General features: G+C 40.5%; 1 non-coding gene across 1 annotated transcript; it reads right to left on the bottom strand.

Annotated features, from left to right (window-relative positions):
• Nucleotides 1-4,866: 4,866 nt before the first annotated feature.
• On the bottom strand, nucleotides 4,867-4,974 carry LOC130958352 (small nucleolar RNA R71). The gene has a single exon (XR_009077479.1). It is a non-coding gene; the product is annotated as a small nucleolar RNA R71 (small nucleolar RNA).
• Between the last annotated feature and the right edge of the window lie 1,359 nt (nucleotides 4,975-6,333).

The raw sequence follows: 6,333 nt of genomic DNA, 5'->3' as shown, positions 1-6,333 counted from the left end.
ATCAAAGGGTTGGTGTTTCCGATTGATTTTTATGTTCTTGAGATGCCATCAAGCGAGTCCGAGAGGGCACCATCCATTCTACTCAGAAGACCATTTTTGAGGACCTCTAGATTCAAGCTAGACGCATACTCGGGAACATACTCATTTGAAATAGATGGGAGATTTGTGAGTTTTAGCCTAGAAGAAGCAATGAAACATCCACCGGAGAATCATTCTCTATTCCGTTGTGACCCAATTGACAACATTGTTGCCGAAGTGCACCTTGCAAAATTGGATGAGAAGTACATGATTGAAGACACAAATGAATATTCAAGTGAAGCAAGCACATTACACCATCCGGACCATCCATAAATTCAAACTCCAAGTCAAGACCAAAAGATAGAATTGAAGCCACTACCACCCCACCTAAAGTACTCATATCTTGATGAAGCCCACAAGCTCCCCGTAATTATTGCAAAGAAGCTAGATCCTCAACAAGAAGAAAAGTTGCTATGTATCTTGAGGAAGAACAAAAGGGCCATAGGGTGGAGTTTGGCGAATCTAGTGGGAATAAGCCCCCAAGTATGCGAGCACCGAATTTTCCTTGAAGAAGGAGCGCGACCCGTTCGCCAACCTCAAAGACGACTTAACCCAACTATATTAGAGGTTGTGAAAAAGGAAGTCACCTGGCTATTAGAAGCGGACATCATCTATCCCATCTCGGATAGCGAATGGGTGAGCCCGGTCCAAGTAGTGCCAAAGAAATCCGGAGTGACTACCATCAAGAACGAGAGCGGAGAACTTATAGCGACAAGGGTGCAAAAATCTTGGAGGGTATGCATAGATGGTGGACGAAATTATGATCAACAATAATGGCTCTTTGGCATGTGCATAAAAATTAACTCAGCACTTTCTTTCCACAACTCCGTTCAACTTAACCAGCAAGTGTACTGGGTCATCCAAGTAATACCTTACGTGAGTAAGGGTCGATCCCACAGAGATTGTTGGTATGAAGCAAGCTATGGTCACCTTGTAAATCTCAGTTAGGCAGATTAAATTGGTTTATGATGAGTTCGAAAATTAATAATAAACAGAAAATAAAATAGGATAGAAATACTTATGTAAATTAATGGTGGGAATTTCAGATAGGTGTGTGGAGATGCTAGAATCCTCTCGAATCTCTACTTTCTTATTACATTCATCCAATCCTTCTTACTCCTTTCCATGGCAAGCTGTATGTAGGGCATTGATGAGCGGATAATTTGTACCCTTTTTGGCATTGTTTTTAGTATGTTTTTAGTATCTTTTAGTTAGTTTTTATTATATTTTTATTAGTTTTTAGTTAAAATTCACTTTTCTGGACTTTACTATGAGTTTGTGTGTTTTTCTGTGATTTCAGGTATTTTCTGGCTGAAATTGAGGGATCTGAGCAAAAATCTGATCCAGAGACTCAAAAGGACTGCAGATGCTGTTGGATTCTGACCTCCCTGCACTCGAAGTGGATTTTCTGGAGCTACAGAAGCCCAATTGGCGCGCTCTCAACGGAGTTGGAAAGTAGACATCCTGGGCTTTCCAGCAATATATGATAGTCCATACTTTGCCTAAGATTTGATGGCCCAAACCGGCGTTCAAAGTCACCTACAGAAATTCCAGCGTTAAACGCCGGAACTGGCACCTAAATGGGAGTTAAACGCCCAAACTGGCACCAAAGCTGGCGTTTAACTCCAAGAAGAGTCTCTACACGAAAATGCTTCATTGCTCAGCCCAAGCACACACCAAGTGGGCCCGGAAGTGGATTTTTATGTCATTTACTCATCTCTGTACACCCTAGGCTACTAGTTTTCTATATATAGGACCTTTTACTATTGTATTTGATATAGAGAGCTTTTGATCATGTTTTTATGATTGAACTCACTTTGGGAGGCTGGCCATTCGGCCATGCCTAGACCTTGTTCTTATGTATTTTCAACGGTGGAGTTTCTACACACCATAGATTAAGGTGTGGAGCTCTGCTGTATCTCGAGTATTAATGCAATTACTATTGTTCTTCTATTCAATTCCGCTTGTTCTTTGTCCAAGATATCACTTGTTCTTCAACTTGATGAATGTGATGATCCGTGACACTCATCATCATTCCCACTTATGAACAAGGTGACTGACAACCACTTTTGTTCTACAAGCAACCAAGGCTCTAGTGTTTATCTCTTGGATTCCTGATACACGATGCATGGTTGATCGCCTGACAACCGAGTGCTCGCCTGACAAACGAGCCAGCCATTCCGTGAGATCAGAGTCTTCGTGGTATAGGCGAGAACTGATGGCGGAATTCAAGAGAATCCGGAAGGTCTAACCTTGTCTGTGGTATTCTGAGTAGGATTCAATGATTGAATGACTGTGACGAGCTTCAAACTCCTAGCAAGCGGGGCGTTAGTGACAGACGCAAAAGGATCGATGGATTCTATTCCGGCCTGACCGAGAACCGACAGCTGATTAGCCATATGCTGTGACAGAGCATAGGAACATTTTCACTGAGAGGATGGGAGGTAGCCACTGACAACGGTGAAACCCTTGCATAAGCTTGCCATGGAAAGGAGTAAGAAGGATTGGATGAAGACAGTAGGAAAGCAGAGAGACGGAAGGGAAGGCATCTTCATACACTTGTCTGAAGCTCTCACCAATGATATACATAAGTATCTCTATCTTTATCTTTATGTTTTATTCATCATCTATACCCATTTGAGTCTGCCTGACTAAGATTTACAAGGTGACCATAGCTTGCTTCATACCAACAATCTCCGTGGGATCGACCCTTACTCGCGTAAGGTATTACTTGGACGACCCAGTGCACTTGCTGGTTAGTTATGCGAAGTTATAGTGATCACGATTTCATGCACCAAGTTTTTGGCGCCGTTGCCGGGGATTGTTCTTGTGTATGGACAACTGACGGTTCATCTTGTTGCTTAGATTAGGTATTTTTTTTTTCAGAGTTCTTAAGAATGAATTCTAGTGTTTCATGGTGATCTGTTGAAATCTGGCTGGCGGTGAAGCCATGTCTAATCTTATTGGACCGAGTTTTCAACTTATCACCACAAGAGCTTGTTGATCTCTATCAATCTTGCTATTGGAGCAATGATCTGCTAAGGCTTGGCTGGCCATTGGCCATGTCTAGTGTTTTGGACCGAAGCTTTCTTTGGAAGCTTGGCTGGCTGCGAAGCCATGTCTAATTCCTGGACCGGAGTCTTAGACTAGCATTGCAATGATTCCTGGAAATTCAAATTGAGAATTCTGAAACCTTTATTTTCTATTTTCATATAATTTTCGAAAAAGCACAAAAAAATTCAAAATCATAAAAACCAAAAATATTTTATGTTTCTTGTTTGAGTCTAGTGTCTAATCTTAAGTTTGGTGTCTTGCATGCCTTGTTTATTTGATCTTGGTTCTATTTTCAAGTCAATAGTACAGGGGACTGAAGATTCAGAACATGCAACAGAGGAATTACACAGAAAAAGCTGGGCGTTCAAAACGCCCAGTGAAGAAGGACAGACTGGCGTTTAAACGCCAGCCAGGGTACCTGGTTGGGCGTTTAACGCCCAAAAAGGTAGCATTTTGGGCGTTAAACGCCAGAATGGATACCATTCTGGGCGTTTAACGCCAGGATGGCACAAGGGGGAAGATTTTGTTTTTCAAATCAATTTTTTTTTCAAGTTTTCAAAGTTTTTCAAAACCAAATCTTTTCCAAATCCTATCTTTTCAATCAAATGTTTTCAAAATCAATTTCTTTCCTTTTTCAAAGATACTTACTAACAATTAATGATTTGATTGAACATCTCAAGTTTGTTACCTTTTCTGTTGAGAAAGGTTTAATGTTTGAATCATATCTTTTCTTGTTAGGCAAGTCATTAATTTTTAAAATCAAATCTTTTTTAAATTGTTTTTCAAATCATATCTTTTTAAAATTGTTTTCAAATCATATCTTTTCAATCATATCTTTTTAAAACCATAATTTTTCAATCATATCTTTCTTTTTTAACTTCTAATTTCAAAATCTTTTTCAAAAATCACTTGATTTCTTTCACTCTTGGTTTTCGAAAATCAAATTAAAGTTTTTCAAAATGTTTTTAAAATCTTTTTAACTTAATTTTCGAAAATCTTCTTCCCCTCTTCTCACATCCTTCTATTTATGGAGTATAACTCCTTCTTAATGCACAATTCGAACTCCATCTAATTAAAGTTCGAATTCTTCTCCTTCTTCTTTCTTCTATTTTTCTTTTCCTCTGACACCTCAAGGAATCTCTATACTGTGACATAGAGGATTCCACATTTTCTTGTTCTCTTCTCTTTCATATGAGCAGGAGCAGAGACAAAGGCATTCTTGTTGAAGCTGACCCTGAACCTGAAAGGACCTTGAAGCGGAAGCTAAGAGAAGCTAAGGCACAACTCTCTGTTGAGGACCTGACCGAATTCTTCAAAGAAGAAGAACCCATGGCAGCCGAAAACAACAACAATGCCAACAATGCAAGGAAGGTGCTGGGTGACTTTACTGCACCTACTCCCGACTTCTATGGGAGAAGCATCTCTATCCCTGCCATTGGAGCAAACAACTTTGAGCTTAAGCCTCAGTTAGTTTCTCTAATGCAACAGAATTGCAAGTTCCATGGACTTCCACTGGAAGATCCTCATCAGTTTTTAGCTGAGTTCTTGCAAATCTGTGACACAGTCAAGACTAATGGGGTTGACCCTGAGGTCTACAGACTGATGCTATTCCCTTTTGCTGTAAGAGACAGAGCTAGAATATGGTTGGACTCACAACCTAAAGAAAGCCTGGACTCTTGGGAAAAGCTAGTCAATGCCTTCTTGGCAAAGTTCTTTCCACCTCAAAAATTGAGTAAGCTTAGAGTGGAAGTCCAAACCTTCAGACAGAAGGATGGAGAATCCCTCTATGAAGCTTGGGAAAGATACAAACAATTAATCAGAAAATGTCCTTCAGACATGCTTTCTGAATGGAGCATCATAGGTATTTTCTATGATGGTCTGTCTGAATTATCCAAGATGTCCTTGGATAGCTCTGCTGGAGGATCTCTTCATCTGAAGAAGACGCCTACAGAAGCTCAAGAGCTCATTGAAATGGTTGCAAATAACCAATTCATGTACACTTCTGAAAGGAATCCTGTGAACAATGGGACAAGTCAGAAGAAAGGAGTTCTTGAGATTGATGCTCTGAATGCCATACTGGCTCAGAACAAGATATTGACTCAACAAGTCAATTTGATTTCTCAAAGTCTGTCTGGAATGCAAAATGCACCTGGCAGTACTAAGGAAGCTTCATCTGAAGAAGAAGCTTATGATCCTGAGAACCCTTCAATGGAAGAGGTGAATTACCTAGGAGAACCCTATGGAAACACCTATAATTCTTCATGGAGAAATCACCCAAATTTCTCATGGAAGAATCAAGAGAAACCTCAACAAGGTTTCAACAACAACAATGGTGGAAGAAATAGGTTTAGCAATGGCAAGCCTTTTCCATCATCTTCTCAGCAGCAGACAGAGAATTCTAAGCAGAACCCCTCTGACTTAGCAACCATGGTCTCTGATCTAATCAAAACCACTCAAAGTTTCATGACTGAAACAAGGTCTTCCATTAGGAATTTGGAGGCACAATTGGGACAGCTGAGTAAGAAAATTACTGAACTCCCTCCAAGCACTTTTCCAAGCAATACAGAAGAAAATCCAAAAGGAGAGTGCAAAGCCATGACCATGGCCGAATCTAGAAAGGGAAGAGAGGAAGTGGACGCCACTGAGGAAGGCCTCAATGGGCGTGCACTAGCCTCCAATGAGTTCCCCAATGAGGAACCATGGGAATCTGAGGCTCAAAATGAGACCATAGAGATTCCATTGAATTTACTTCTGCCATTCATGAGCTCTGATGAGTATTCTTCCTCTGAAGAGGATGAGTATGTCACTGAAGAGCAAGTTGCTAAATACCTTGGAGCAATCATGAAGCTAAATGACAAGTTATTTGGAAATGAGACTTGGGAGGATGAACCCCCTTTGCTCACCAAAGAACTGGATGACTTGTATAGGCAGAAATTACCTCAAAAGAAACAAGATCCTGGGAAGTTTTCAATACCTTGTACCATAGGCACCATGACCTTCAAGAAGGCTCTGTGTGACTTAGGGTCAAGTGTGAACCTCATGCCTCTCTCTGTAATGGAGAAGCTAGGGATCTTTGAGGTACAAGCTGCAAGAATCTCATTAGAGATGGCAGACAACTCAAGAAAACAAGCTCATGGACTTGTAGAGAATGTTTTGGTAAAAGTTGAAGACCATTACATCCCTACTGATTTCATAGTCCTA

Source organism: Arachis stenosperma, chromosome 10 (assembly GCF_014773155.1).
Source record: "Arachis stenosperma cultivar V10309 chromosome 10, arast.V10309.gnm1.PFL2, whole genome shotgun sequence".
Lineage (NCBI taxonomy): Eukaryota > Viridiplantae > Streptophyta > Magnoliopsida > Fabales > Fabaceae > Arachis > Arachis stenosperma.
Note: the sequence above shows the minus strand (reverse complement) of the source record. Positions and strands in the feature narration are given on the sequence as shown.